We start from the raw sequence: 16,355 nt of genomic DNA, 5'->3' as shown, positions 1-16,355 counted from the left end.
TATCCAATATGGTAAGAGACTCTTCCCATTCCCTTTTGATCATGCTCTTTATTTAGTGAGAAAGAGCAGGTTAGGGACTCTGATCTGAGTAACTCAAGGCTATTTTTGGAAAATCTACTGAAGATAGAAAACAGGCAGGCTATTTTGTTCTTCTTTTATGAATCCAGACAAGAAATTACTTTCTTATATAAGAAAGCACTGTCGTGGAACTGAAGATCACTTAGAATATAGTCATAACATGTGGAACTTTTCTCCCCTTTGTTAAAGAAGGGTATTCAATAAATGGCATAAGGTACAGTGCTGTAACAGAGGCAGGGATATAACACCCTCTTGGAGATCTAAAGTAAGGCATAGTCATTTGCCCTAATTGCTGTTGTATTTTTGTCTTCCTTACTCATTTTTATGTGATTCCAATTCTATCTAGGAGTTACAACCAAGGTTAGGGTTTCAAAACTGTTTATATGCAAAACATATAAAATAGGATTGTCCCTTCTCACTCATTGCAAGTTTACATAGGAGTTAAACACAGAACTGACATTAATGATAATAACACAGAAAGATGTTCACCAGTGGTCCTTATAACCAACCCCTATCCTAGCATCCTGCAGTCTTAAATTTAATAGAAGAATTTGGCTCCAAAGAATAAACAGTCTTTATCCAAACCTATCACTGCACTAAATGAACCAAGATTCCTGTCTTTAGACACAGAGGTCTTGGCCTGCTTTTTTTGGCAAGATACTGCCACGAGTAATATGGAGTTAAAGATATAGAATTATAAGAAATACATCAATAAAAATAATTGAAATATAAGAGTTTAATTTCACCAAAACTGATAAACCTTTCTATCTTTATGCTTTTATGTAAAGAGGGGTTTTTAAAGACAAATCACTTGATATTTTTGAGATGGTGTTAAGAAGATAATAATTGCCTTATAGGGAAGAAAAAGAATGAAGGTAATTTAGATAGACTAAATCTGCTCTCATCTTTTGCCCTTGTAGTCCTGCTTCTTTGAAGCCAAAGCAGTAAAAATCTATGAGCAAAAAGAAAGGAAAAATTCCTGCAAAGCAAGAAAAAGAAGCCCTACTTTTCTAATGTCTCAGGGAGAACGACTGTATTGAAAAAATTCTCAGGCTACCACTAAGCAACCAGCACAGATGTTAGAAGTGCTTTAATTGTGTTAGCATAGTACTCCCCCAGGTCTGTTCTCCTGCCTGAGCAATACCATAAGCCCAGGGAAAGCACCTTATTAACACAACTGCACTTCTCTCAGGCTGAGGCAGCCTGTTCACATTTAGCTGATATTTTACACAATCTAGGCTTAGACTGACACTGACTTGCAGTTGGAGAAGAAGTGCAGAGAAGCAAAGACACTGATAGATTTTGGCACTGGGTGGGGAAAACAGACTTCATAAACAAGCAGGCTGGTTGCAGTCTGGGTGGTAATGAGAGTCTCTGTTGCAAGGGTCCTTCCAGCAGCACCTTCAACTGGATCAGGAGACATTCCCCACAATGCTGTTCTGTTCAGTTGTTATAGTCAGCTGAACCACGGTCCTGAGTGACTGCTCCAGCATGAGCACGATCCATCACTGAGTACCTTAAACTAAATAAGAAGCATATCCTAGATATTCTATCTGCATAAGATTGCCCTACACAATCATTTCAATAGCTGAAGGAACACTTTCTACTATTTTCAAGTATTTTATATTGTATAATTTGACCAATTCTGCAGCAAGAACTTCCCAGGGAGTCTTTGGGATGGCCAGATGCTTCACACAGGATATTAATCTGCACCCTGAAGATGTGTGCACACTAAGAAAATGATTAATACAAATGGCTGCTACATCTCAGAAATCAACTTTTAGTTTGTCTCTTGATGTTTTCATGCTACTGTTAGTTTCATCATATCTTACCCAAAATACATCTTGGTCCTCAGGCACTGCCAGAAGTCAGGGTGTTTTTTTCATATGGCTTTAGGAAAACAAATTTTCTTAAAAAAAAATGTTTTTTAAACCCTACATTTGGATAGCACTGCATATATGTCTTTAATTTCTATTGAGTTTGACAATTTGATGTAGGAAGCTGTGCTATGATCTGCCCCAGGCCTCTTCTCAACAGTATTTACTGTTCTTTACCCTGTCTCCTGTGTGATAGAAGTGATCCCTCCACTTGAATATGAACATTAGGTTCAGAAAGTATTTTAGTTTTAGTAATATTTAGCAGTCAAACCCAGAAGTTGGAAAACGGATCTCAACACTTCCTTTCCTTGAGTTACTCAATGGAGAAACAAGGGTATATTGTCCAAAACTTGCCTGTCAATTTGCACTGTTTCACTTGCACTTAAGTCAGAAGGAATCTGTTCAGTTGCCAATTTTTTATTTTCTGTTACTTCTGGCTTCTCAAATCTATTTAAATTCAGATATTTATTTCTTAGCTTTGATATGGATTTATGATGTTTTTCTTGTGGCAAAATTTGTAGGAGAATAATGTTTCTCTTACCAATTTGGTTGATACATATTTGATGCAAACATTTTGGCAATCCACAGTGAAACACTTGCATTAGATTGAATTGGCTTTCGAAACGCTGAAGTTCTTCAAAAGATGTAAATATACTATTATGTGCTCTTTCCCATATCCCTCTACCTGGGACATACTCAGCATGTCATTTTAAAAAAAGCACACTGACATAATTAACTGTGTAATCTGAATGCCAAATGTATATCACATACTGAATCACAGGATAGGTGAGGTTGGAAAGACCACCGGAGTTCACCTGGTCCAATATCCCTGCTCAAGCAGGGTGCCCCAGAGCACCATACTCAGAATTATGTCCAGATGGCTTTTGGATGTCTCCGGAGAAGGAGACTCCACAATATCTCCGAGCAACCTGTTCCAGTGCTCAGTCACCTACACAGTAAAGTTCTTCCTCATGTTTGGGTGGAACTCACCATGTTCCAGTTTCTGCCCCTAGTCTCTCACTCTTATTGCTGGAACCATTGAGAAGAGCCTGGCTACATCCTCTGGGCACCCTCCCTTCAAATACTTGTATAAATTGATAAGATCCCCTCTCAGTCTTCTCCTCTTCAGGCTAAAAAAAAAATGGAGTTCTTTATGAACTTGCATACCATATTATATCCCTAATGTTACATTTTTCATCTCCTGGTTTATTTTGGCTTTGTCCTGGAAAAATAAGATGGTTACAGTCTCCACATAACTGGCATTTTGGTTGAGAAGTCGCAGCTGGATCCTCCCTAGCCTTTTCTTTTTTTGTGTCACATGATAGTAGATGTGGTTTGCATCCAGCTGATTAAAATTACCTTTACTTATATAGTGAACCTATCAGTACCTGTATTTAATGCAGAGAATTGCCATTAAAGTATATTAACTATACAATACACCTATGCAGAATTTCAGAAGGTAATGTGCTTCCTGCCAGTTAGGAAAATGAAAATACATTACTTCTGTTTCCACTGTTTTACTAACCTATATCAGTAAAGCTACTTAGCAGCTTTGTATGGTAGAAATCAGACAAGAACAGATACACAGAAAAGCTTTATCTGTAGCTGCCTTCCAAATGTAATCCTAGACAAAAGGGGTGAAATTTACTAGTCAAAATTATATTTAGCATAATATTAAGACATCCTTCCTACTTCCTTCTTCCAGAAAGATGGAAGTCTCACATAGGTCATATATTATCTGGCAAATTATGTGCAGGTGTCTCAGATACTCCAGGATTTCTAAAAAGCCATTAAAGACCTATAAATTCAACTTCAAGTGCTCCTTGTACGCTTGGTATTATATTACAACATAATTAAAATTTAATTGAAAATTAAGTTAAAAAATTATTGATTATATTTTCATTTTTCTCTCAGTTTTCACATATTTTGTTATTTTTAACTTCTTGAGATACAATATTTAGGGAAAAATTGATGTGTATAATGCTGAGGCAGAAGATACTGGTGCTTAAAGCCCAAAAACCAGAGCAGAATACTGGCAGCATTTTGAGAAGACCATGCGTGTCTGGCCTTCTGCTGTAGTCATTCTTGAACTTTGTTTTGCTCAACAAACTTCAAACACCAAGACATGTTTGAAAAACCTATTCCAAAGTTTTTCAGGAAGCCTTAAACACTTTTAATCATACCCTTTTGGATTTCCTTCCTTGAACTCCTTGTCTTTTTTTCCAGGCAGGTAAATGAGGGCATAAGACCTTACTTGTTCATGGTGTACCCAATATACTGACTTGGACTCACTTTCTTTATAAAATTTATAAAATGACATTGATACCAAGCAGTGAAGTCATAATAATAACCTACGAGACTTCATCCAAATAAGCAAGCAATTACCTTTCCTTGGGTTGCCCAAAGTGGATCAGATGAGTAGCTCAAAGAGGAAGAGGTGATATCCAGCTGCTCAGAATTTCTTTAACTCACTATCAGTGTAGAGCAGCTTCCTGTGGTTCTTGAGGAAGAATGAAATGAGGCATCTAATTGCAATGTAGAATTAATTATCCACTCTTTCTTCAGAGCACCACAAATTATCCAGGAAAGGCCAATGTCAAATCATCTGGGGAACTTAGCAGAACACCAAGAGTAAGAACAATTATCTGAACCAAAGTAATCATTAAGAAGTTTGCTGAATGAAGAATGTGTTACCTTAAATCAATTTCAACACTCCTTTATGTAGACAAAATTTTAGATAAAACACCTGATTATTATGTGTTGCCATAAACAGAGTACTGAGTGCATATAATCCAAAATAATGATTTTCAAATAAATTTCAGTTATTTGTTTTTGAGGTTTTGCACTAACTGCCAAGAAAAGAGCACTTTCCTCCAGGATTTTTAGGTGCATCTGAAGTGTGGATAAGCTCTGCTGTGTGCAAGTCCTTCATATAAATTAGCAATCACTTCTAAAACCAGTGGAGTGAGAGAGGACCTTTTAAAAAGGTATTATTTATTTTACCAGCAAAATATTATCTCAATTGTCAATGAGTTTAAAAGGTATATGATGAAATTTATCTATTATGTGTTTTTCTCATAATTTTTGTGGGGGCAAGTTGAAATAACATTTTTTCTCTACAGCCAAGATGGATGCATTTTAAAAGAAACAAAGCTAAAACCACAAATTTTATTGACTTTCCCCCAGTTCCCCAGATAATCAAAGAAGAAAGAAGAGTGCTGGAACTCACAAACAAAAACACATTTGGGATTGCCCAGGAGAACAAACTCACAACTGTGGTTTCATTGTTGGATCATTTGGCTCATGCTGCTGATGTGGTCAAAGCGCTCGGCTGCACAAGTGAATGTGGGGAGATCCTGAGCTTGATGTTGGTTCGTTCAGGGCACCCTTACCCAAAGCATGTCTGCAATTACCATTGTGTCTTCTGGTAGCACCTCACTCATTGGTGTGCCATGTGGACAAGATTGTGATAGCCCAGCTATCAGAGTGGAGGGGAAGTGTGAAGGTGTGTCTGGAACACAGGCTTGACACACTGGAGAGAAGGATTGTCCATGGTTCTTGTCTTTTTCATGAGGCTCAGGAGAAAAAAAACAGTCATGCCTTCAGCAGAGAGCGCAGGCAGCCTGAGTTAGTACAGACCAAGGAACAAATGACAAGACATGAATTTGCCTGTCAGCACATGCATGGTTTGGGCAGGCAGTTCAGCCTTCCTGAACATCACCCTGCTAAATACATAACAAATCAAAAACATGCCCCAGGATGTGACATGCAGTAATTGCAAATGAGTGAATAAAAAGGCTACATTTATATTTCTTCTATGTTGTAACATTTCTTCTCTTTTATGTTGTACAGTTCTGTATTTTACAAGTTGTCTCTTTCTATGGGAATCTTATTTTCAGTTCATTTATAAGCACTACATGAGCAAGCAGTAAGCACAGTTAAACATGTAAATCTATTTAAAATTGATTAAGATTATAGAACATCAAAGGAAATATTTCATGAGTAAAGTTTGTCATGGTTTAAAATAGGAAAACACTCTACATTAAAATTTCCAGTTTGATTGTTTTGCTTTTAGTCATCAGAATACACACAAGTTTTTCAACTTGTAGAGCAGCCTTAAAATTAATGTGTTATGAAAGTAAAATTATTTTGCTGAACTTTGCATCCTTTTCTTCTTACCCAAGAGCCTTCTGACAGCCACCTAATACCAGCCAGATTTTTCAAGTGTCCCTTCTCCTTATTGCAGATAATTGGAAGCATCTGCTCCATTGTTAAAATGTGCACTCCTGTGCTTACAGCTGAAAAGTGTGATCTCAGCATATCCAAACATCTCTTCATCTTCCCAGCTTCAATATAATTTTCTAGTTCTGATCATGTCCTAGTGTAAGGAGTTGGTTATTCTAAGTAGTTATTCCTTGATTTATGTCAATTTGAAGAAATTGCAGAACTGCTGTAATTTTCAAGTCAATTGTTCTTCCTCACACCACCTGTGAACTAAAAAGGATGTGCTTTCCAAAGGATATTCAGTGCCTGATGCTCAGTTGTTGGTTCCTTGGCCATTCCTGAAATTTTTTAATTGTTGTATCTTGGCTGATACACCTTCAGCAGTTCCGTGGTACAGGAGATGCTGAGTATTGGAAACTATCAGTGTGGGTTTCTGAGGACCCTCTCAGGCTGACTGCCCTACATACAATCCAAGAAAAACAGATTCTTACACATTGAAAGGACTCAGCAGGTTTATCTCTGGTAATTCTTTTTTCAGCTCTTGCTGGTTACAAGGGCCAAGGACTCGACTACAGGGACTGTCTCGATGAGTGTGTCCAGCTTGTGACAGGTTTAGTAAAAGTGGTAAAGAGTGGAAGAGGGTCTGCAAATCTTCAGGACAGGTATTCCTGTCTCTGAAGGAGACTTCTTTTGCCTATACACAGTAGTTCCTGTTCAGAAAAGTTCAGATACAAAATATATGAGTTGCTGGTGCAGGACAGCATTGTGCAAAGAAAGCACTATTAAATTAACTTGGAGACTAGTGTAGCTCTTGTTTTCCTGCATTTGATAAGTATTATAGACATTCTGACAGATTTCAACATCCCTCAAGAAATAGATATCTTAAGTCTAACTTGATAATGCAGTTTTTACATTGAGAATCATTCAGATTCTTAATTTTTGTCTACAAGCAAATTAGGTGTCCAGTGTCCCATAAAAAGCCAGTCTCCTAGAAAACCAACTGGTCTAGTAAGTGACTCTGCCCAGCCTGAGGTCGAGTCTCACTCCCTAGGCTCTCCCTGCTGACTCTGAAGAGAGCTCAGACATCTGTGTCTGAAATCATAACACCCATAAGTAGATGGCTGGGATGGGTTGTCTTCATTTGCAAACTGAAAGACTCCCTGAATCTCTTTTTGCCATTGCACTGAAAGATATATGCTTTTTTAGGAGTTAATGGTGCTGCACATGAGTGCTTGGGGTACTCTTGTTAAAAGTAGGGGACACTGTGGGATTTCTTAATCCTCCTTCCTACTACTGGTCAATCATTCATGAAACAAAGATTAAAATGCCTTTTCCTTTCTCTTTCCCATGATCCTTTTACAAAACATAACCCTCTCTACCATCCTCTCTTTCTCTTTAAATCACCATCATTTTGAAGCTGCTAGCACATAGGGAGTTGTTTTCCCTAGTTTGCTTAATGACTTTTGTGTTGCAAATTGCGGTTTAAAGGGTGAGTGTAAACACAGTGATATGGCAGCCTGAACCCCAACCACACCCCTTTTTGGCAAGCATCCAATCTTGGACTCCCATCCCTCTACAATCTTGGAGGTCCCCACTACTTCCCCCACAGCTTTTGTGCTTTCTATTTCAGTTTAAACACTTCCACTATTCCTTCCACAAGTATCACACTTTGAATCCAACACCCCTTTGAGCTCTTCCCTTGTAGCCAGCATTTACTGACACAATTGCTCTTTTTCTTAAAAATAATACGACCCCTTTTGTGAACTTCCTCCTGCAAAAATATTTCTGTAAAATAAGATTTGTTAAAAGCTTCAGATTTTAGCAAGTAGCTTTTTTTTCTTGGATACTTTTGCAACAGTCGTGCCTGGTGCTGGGCAAGGCTGGGTCATTGATTGCCATACATAACCAAAACCTGCATAATTAATGTAAATTAGGGAAGACAAAATGCTTTCTGGTGAGAAAGGTTATGTCTACACAAGCAGATGGCTGCAGGTTCAGTACATGTCCAGTCTAAAAGTTTTGTCTGATACATTCTGCTTCTTTGAAAGCCCTGACATCGTATGAGCTTGAGTAGCTGATGTCCACTAAAACAAGGAGTCTCTGTCAAAAGAAACTTCATCAGTCCACACAATGAACAGAAAACCACATTCATCTATCAGTTTTATTTTGTTCTCCTTTTGCGTTACCTAAGTGTGCTGCTGTCCATCTTCAGCTCTTCCTTTTATTCTAGACATGAAATAAAATTTTCTATTCTGAATTTTCTCTGCCATTTGATGCTTGTTTTTGACAAAAAGCCTCGGCAGATCTAGCAGCCACTTTTCTGAGAAGTAGGCTAGTACATATTCAAGGTATTTTAAACTTCAGTGCACCAGACTTTCTAATAGCCTCTGCAATTTGAATACGGAAGAGGATAAGATGTGGTTAAGCCACCAGGCTGATGTAGACCTGGTATCAAATCAAGTTCAAAGGTGATTAAAAAATAAAAGTAAAGACTAAGAAGGCCCAGAATTGCAGTCCTTACCTGTCCCCAAGCCTGCTAATCACTTCCAATTTCTTTTTTCACAGCTTGTCTTCGCTAACGGTTGGCAATATCAGGCCACTGGTCTTAGTTTGAAGAAAATGTCAACCTAACCCAAGCAGAGCATTTAATAGCTAAGTAGTTTTTCTTGAGTAACAAGTCTCACCTGTAAATTAATCATGCTGCAACAGTCTCACTCTAGGCTAACTTCACACACCAATTTAACTCATTTTCCTTGTTCTGAATGTGGAAACATTAAATCTAGGTCAATATTTTCAGTAAATTCCATAAATTATTCACTGAGTCAATTATTTTCTCGAGATATTTTGTACCACAAATTTTCTACCTGATGCCATGGAACCATTTTAGCATTCAAGGAAAGAAACCATTCTTATCTGCAAAGGAATTGTGCAGTCATGCATCTTAATTCAGGATTTAACATGACTAGGTATAGCATAGCAGGAGGGAAGCAAATTTCACCCCACCACACACTTGATTATCTTCAGACTGAGATGTACTTGTGTCTATATCTGCTTATTCATAAAGTCAAGAAGGTGAAAGTCCTCCATTAATGCAATAAAAATGGTATATTCCTAGAAGCAAGTCATTAAGCAATTTGTCTGACATTGGCTGGAAAGTATAATATAGCTTTAGACTTGGCTGACCCTGTAAATCAAAATGTACTCATGATTTAACAAATTCTATTTTTTTACTATTTTCCATTTTTATTTTTACAGTTTATATGTAGGATTAGTAAAATCACACTGAAGCATAATTTGGAAGCAGAAAGAAGTTAAAAAGGGATAATAGATTCCTGTCTTCTAGGCAGAAGCTTCTGACAGAAGTGAAATGTAAGAAAAAGTTGAATGAAAGATAATGGACATTTGACATGCAAAGGTGAATAAGCAGTTCTGGAAAAAAAAAGGCTGGGCAGAGGAAAGAGGGACAAAAAAGCAGGCAAGACACAAAGAAATGGTTTGCAGAGAGCATTGGCAATCCCACCAGCATGAGGAGAGGTGGATTCAGACACAGTGTCATAAAAAATTCACGGAGCTCAACCATAGTCAATCCAAAGTTAAAAGGAAATCTTCTAGTGAAATCCTGTCAAAACTGACATGCTCAATATTCTATTCCTTACAAAGCCAAGCTGTACTGGTAATGACTGGCTTGAAGCAAGATACTGCCGTGGAAGTTTCTGTTGTGTTGGCCAAATGATGCTCATCGGCTGTGGCAGGCAGTGTGGAAAGTGGCAAAGGTGTCCCACTATGTCTGTCAAATTCACCTTCCCTACTCCCTTAAGGGTTCCTTTTGTTTTTTATCACTGTCACAGCCATACTCCCAAACAGGTCCTCTTCCTCAGCTGCACTCTTAGGGAGAACTCAGGAGTGTCATGCATTGCAGGACCACACAAAACCTTCACTCCCACTCACTTCCAAAAATTAAACCTTTCTCCCTCTCTGCAGCCTTGACCTGATAATTGTGCTGGTGGGAGGAATAAACTGTTAGTGCTGCTCCACTGAACTTGGATTTTAAATCTTCAGCACGCCATTCATTAAAACTGTAATTATTAATAGTTTTGGTTGTTTTTTTTTTTAAGGCATTGGTGTCACACTTTTTTTTTTTTTTCGTTTTTTTTTTTTTTTAACAGCTTTACTCTCATGACTAAGGAACTGTCAGATAGAAGAGAGACTCTTTTACAGTGGAAAGCATTTGGATGTGTTTAAGCAGAATTCTTTATTTTCAAGTTGAACAAAGAGTTCCAAAGAACCTTGTTTTTAATGGGTTTTCCATTTATATTGACTAATGTACAGAGGAGAGAGGGCACGTAACAACTATTTACAAATAAAATTAGATTCTGCTGAAATCAGAATCTATGACTTAGCCTGGAGTCTTTTTCCCCAAGCCATTCACTATCAGAGTTTATCTAATTATATAATATTTTACACAATAAATGCAAGCACTGTGGTTTTTTGGCATCTTTTATATCTCTATTAGAAAATACTAATTAGACCATATTTTTCATGTGCAGGATGAAGATGCACTATACGTACGCAGATACATGGTGTTGAATGTTAGGGTGATTATCAGTAGTTCAGTGTACAATTAGATATCTTGGATTTGAATGTCATTGACAACAATGCTAATAATATCCAAGGTTTTCCATTAACCCACTGAGATTTTGGGACAGTGAACCATTAACTCAAAGATGTTTCCCTTCTGAGGACCTAAGACCATACACAGATCCTAGTGTGGCCTCATTCTTGACTGTCACCCAGTGCTTTTCTAATGCAGATATTAATCTCTGAAAGAACTCAGCTGATGCATCATGTACCAATTCTTCCTGAAGCATGGACAGACACATCATGAGCCACATGGCAAATACTTAATAGGATTTCAAGTACATTTGCAAAGCAGGCTATTAAAAGCAGTGTGTTGCATTTAAATGGCATAAAAGGTTGAGTTTATTCTAAGCTCTATACTATCTATGACATTTGGAATTCAACACAAAAGAAGAACAAACTAGAAGATAGTTCTGGTACATATTTTTAGCTGGAAGAAGTCCTTAATACATTGAAGCTTACATGACAGGGCCATTTCCTGTTGCAAGACACTCCCATCAATAATGAGAGAGAGACTGGGAAAACCAGAGATGAGAAATTAAATCCCTGAAACACTTCTTTTGGAGAGCAGGACAGGAAGTGGTGAGAACAGACATTTATTTTTATACTGACTGTCTCGGTTCTAGGGAAATGAGAAAACGCAGTGTGAGTTGTATTGGCAAGCAGTGAGTCATTGATTCACTTTGTTGATAAAAGTATGGAAAAAGTATCCCTCAAGAAGGAAATAAACTGTTGCATTTGGAGCTTTACTGGCAGCAGGGGCAAAATTCTTTTTTTTGCAGATCTATTGTTGCACATGTCCATGTGAAACACTGTAAAAAATACTAATTTAAATATATAATGTAAAAGATATAATCAGGGAATGACAGCTGATCAGCTCTATTTCCCCGATAGCCCTTTTTATTTTATCTTTGTGATGCCTGATTTACTGTTTTTACCAACAGCAGTACACATTATACCAGTTTCCCAGAGTCATTCTACTGAGAGCTGAAAATATTTGCTGAATATGTTATCTTTTAGAAAAAAACATAAAAGTTATAGGCACAGTCCCCCAATGGCATAACTTGCATGTAAAGATGCCTCTTATTTGCTTTTTCATGCAATTACTTGAATCTCCTCCAGCTCCTTACAACCCTAATGTAGTGCTTCCTACCCAAGAAGCTCAGCTCCAGTCTTGCTGATTAACAACTTTATGGGCAAACCAAGAAACATCAGGGTGCGATTTTCTCCCTATAATCTGCCATGGGTTTGCACCAAGGATCCCTGGTAAGGGAGAGGCACAGCTGCCGCTGGTTTGCCAGAGGATCAGGGAAAAGAGAGTACCAAATTGCATCGATGACCGACCTCCTCTTGGAACCTGGGTCTATCCTTTCTCCTGTGTGGCTGAAGTGTGGCTGTGCTAACTCTGTCACCACAGCCTGGGGTCCCGCTGGTGTTTCATCAACTTTATTTGCAGCTCTGAAATCCAGAGCATGCCATTAGATTATCCACTTTGAACCTTCTCAGGGATTTGAATCAAGAAAGAAAACAAAATGGCTTCTGCCCCACCTCAGGCTTAGTTGGGTGGTATTTTTCAACATAATTTCAAAGCAGTTGAGGACTCAAAATTTGAGATGAGGGTTATTTCTTCCTCAAAAAATGTTTATTATTAATGCTGAGGACTTTCTTTAACATATAACAATAGTGAAAAGTAGCTAGAAATAAAGAGAAAAACACATCCCAGAGACAGAGAGAGAGAGAGAGAGAAGGAGCAGAGAAGGGAATTATCGATATAATCAGTGCTGCAGAGATGGACCTGTTCCAAGCCTGTATCAGGGCAATTGGTCATTCAGCTTGAATTTGGATTTGTCAGAAGCACAGAGCCTAACCCATCATTCACTGAGAATTCACTGTTCCTCCTCCATTGACTGCCTTTTTAGAAAAGTCAGCATTTTCCATAAGAAAACTTTTACAGATGCTCCAGAGTATTGAAGAATACCAGCCTTGCCAAAAGTCTTAGGTTTCTTGTTATTCCCAGGTTCTGACTCCTCAGAGTCCCATCTTTCATCTTTCAAGTAATTTTCTTGTCAGAATGTGACTTTTTTTGAGTAGGGTTTTTTCCCCTTCTGTCCAGTTGCTTTTACATTTTTATCCTTCATACTGAAGGAAAAAGTTTTCTCTTGGATCAGCACAGGTCCCTTTATGTCTCGCTTTCTATTTCAGCAGCATGTTGTATTTAATAGGAGACATTTCCAAAAAGGCTGGGGGTCAGACTTTCAAGATTGCACTTAACGGCTGCATGTGTCTGAACTGAACATCCACTCAGCCATAGACGTTCCCTTCAGCAGGCTGAGCACGGCCACACAACACAATGCTGCCTTGCACATTCCCGCAGAAAATCCTAGTGAGAGGAGCAGCCATTTGAGACTCAAATTCAGGATTTCTGTGCCGGTGTCTGGACAATATGATCATGGCCCTGCCACAGCAGTTCAGCTCAGCATTGCACTGACACCGTGGCATTGTCCCTTGCAGGTGAGGAGCTTGTGTCCTGACCTAAGGCTAGCATGGAAGGGACACTTTTCCTTTGAGCTTCCTGCACATTTTGAAAGAGTGTAACTTTTGTAACAAAGCTATCATTCCAATCTCTCATTCTGGTCTTGAAGGTTGCATGGCAGCTGTGGTCTTTAAACATATTTGGTTAGCATTTTAGGCACAATCTTTCTTAGATGTGACTGGAGTATCTGTTAAGGTCAATATGCTTCACCAGCAGCCTAACTTGAAATTCTCAGTTCCTAGTTTTGGATACCTTTATTACTGTTTTGATTAAGACTGAAAGGGAATATTTTTACTGGCATACCAGAATCAAACTCATCACTTGTAAAGTAAACAGAGATTTTGGGTCCCAAATTACTGAATTAAGTTCTCCTCTGGGAAGCTTTCTTTGCCATTTCCTGAAAAATATTCCAAGTATCTTGTACGTTTTGCAGTGGATGCCCTGTCCACAACAGATTTGTTATCGCATATTCTGAATTTTTCTACATTTTTGCTGCTATCCATGTAAAACAATCAACTTATTTTGCACAATGTATCCACAAATAAAAGCAAAACCTATGCATTTTATAAATCATCTGACATTCCAACAGTGTGCTGTTTTCTGACTTCGGATGACTCACTGTCATATTCATTTGTTAGCTTGTTCAACTATTAAATGTAACACGCTCTATGACAAGTGACCCATTTAATTCTCAATTCTAATTATGCCTTTTTGGACCCCCCTAGTTCAATTTTCCTAGTCTTAGTGCCAAAGGTTAATGCCTTAAAATTAGATATCTAAACAGAAGTGGGACATAGGCACTGCTAAATGAGTAAAGCAATTATAATTGTGCAGCTTTAAGCATTTTTTCTACTAACTTTCTATAAATAAAACTTTCCACAAAGGTTTCAGCACAGATCAATTCTAAGCTAATACTAACTATAAAAGTTATTGTCAAATTTAACTAATTCTGGAGTTATGAGTAACAAGACAATTACCATGGAATTCTATAGAAATGCAAATTTTTTAGATATTTTGTTCAAGTTAGAATACCTGACCCAGGTATTCTACACATACAGGCACAGAATATAAGCACAAAGAACATTTTTATATAATATATTCTTGCTGATTAGAACATCTTGAATAGCACATATTGATGGAATGTGATCACTGATGCTATTACAAAACACTTTAATAGTGTTCAAGACTGTTGATGTTTGGCAAGCTCTATAATTGCTTTAATGTTTCATAATAATAGTATTGCATTGATTTCTTTTTAGTATTTTTCTCTTCATTATCCAACTTGTGGATCTACTACAGCTTCTTTACTCTTTGTGTCCAACACCTTTCATGATCTGTGTGCCTTTCCTCTCATTCTACACATTCGGTTTTCAGCTCTTCCACCTCTCTCCCAAGGCCAGTGAAAACAAATGATTTCTGAAGCCATGGAGGCTGTGTAAAATGTCTGAATGACAAAGTAATGAACACTCTTTGTGACTGGAGTCAGCACAAGTGTTTATTGCTAAGCAACAAAGACTGATGTCAATGAGTTTTGCCAAATGCAGATGGTGAGTAGGTTTGTTGAAAAAATGAAATCACTCTAACATAACTCTTTACAGCAGATACTAATATAATAGAAATAAAATGCACTCAACTGGTCGGAGTGAAGCGCTCCACAGAGAGGAATGAGGTTAATTTAATAATACTTTCTGATGGCTCAGCCTGTGTATGGAGTTGCTCAAATGTGAAAATATTCCTAACTTATCTCAGCAAGATTAAGGAAGGAAAAACATCTGCAAAGCTTTCCTAATGATCTCCAAAGTTGTGGTTCAGAATGCTGTTGTGAACAATACACTGTACCTGGCTGCTGGGGAGGTGGTGTTTGGAATATGCAAATACAACAGTACTGGACACTTTGGACTCTCACAGCATAAACAACTTTTAGTCCTGTTCAGCAAATGCCTTTGTGTTGTCTCTCTGAACAACTCGCCAGGTGTGACTGGTGGGCTGAGATTGATGATTATGTCACTGTAAAGCTGAATCTCTTCCCTGAGGGGAATGTCCACCAAATTCCTTTTATCCTTGTTTGAGACCAGATCTGTCACAACGGAGAACGCACTCATTTATCTGCTTTGAGCACCTTCATGAAAACACAGTAATCTTTATGCACATCCTTTAGGCAGAGCTCAATGTCAAAATCACATACAATTTTCCTTCTTCCCATAGACAGTGCAGTGCACAAAAGCAGAGCATGAAACTAAATAGGTGTTACCACGCAAAGAATATGCAGTGCATTCTGTTCTGGTTGAGACAAACTGATAAAGTAATTTACTCACCCCTGGTGCAAACCACACCAGAAAGCATCTACTCCCTTCCCTGGAAGTCCACATACCTTGCTCACCCTCCCAGAAGCAACCTGCTTGAACTCAGCTTGGAAGATCAGTTCTGCTGCCTTTCTCCCAGGTGCCAGTCATGTTCTGTACAAAGAGACCCAATGTTCAGCCCAGAATTTCTGCTGATTCCCTAAACTGGATGGTACGGAAAGACAGGCACATTCCAATGTTCTCAGCCTCCACAGCGAGTGAGTCACCCTTGCTGGCCTGCAGCAATCCTTACATTGGTGCAGAGCCTGGAATAGTAGCCTGTAGTAGGATAAGTACACACAGCAGCGTGGTGATGGCAATAAAGTAAACACACACACACGCACACAAAGCCAACCCCACATCTTTTTGTAGAAAGTGGCTTAATTTGCTTCAAAGTAAAGGTGTGGCACCTCAGGCAACTCATTAAACAAGTCTCTTGTGTCTGAATGAAAAATGTAATGTGCATGAAAATTACTATCTTAAGCTGAGTGAAAGAAAGATCAGCCAGAGCTCATGTGGGACTCAGTTGAGAAAATTATTTTACTTGAAGCTATTTTTATTTCTTTTAGCTGCGTTAGACAATGAATCAAATTGTACTGTATGGTTACAACAGAAAGACATGAGTGCCTGCTTAGAACTAGGTAAAATCACCTAAAAAAAAGC

The 16,355-nt window shown here is 38.2% G+C and overlaps 1 protein-coding gene across 3 annotated transcripts in view; it reads right to left on the bottom strand.

Annotated features, from left to right (window-relative positions):
* HTR1B (5-hydroxytryptamine receptor 1B) overlaps positions 1-16,355 on the bottom strand; it is a 55,576-nt gene that overhangs the window by 10,215 nt on the left and 29,006 nt on the right. Inside the window, exons 1-2 of one of the 3 annotated variants that reach the window (XR_005699885.2) lie at positions 8,701-8,793; positions 4,341-6,889 (exon numbers count right to left, since the gene is read on the bottom strand). The exons of the other annotated variants lie outside the window; for them this stretch is intronic. The gene's annotated coding sequence lies outside the window, so the exon portion shown is untranslated. Of the gene's footprint in view, positions 1-4,340; positions 6,890-8,700; positions 8,794-16,355 lie in introns of those variants that run through there. 3 annotated transcript variants of the gene reach the window in all.

The sequence above is a fragment of the Hirundo rustica genome, chromosome 3 (assembly GCF_015227805.2).
Source record: "Hirundo rustica isolate bHirRus1 chromosome 3, bHirRus1.pri.v3, whole genome shotgun sequence".
NCBI lineage: Eukaryota > Metazoa > Chordata > Aves > Passeriformes > Hirundinidae > Hirundo > Hirundo rustica.
This window is presented reverse-complemented; position numbering and strand designations above follow the sequence as displayed.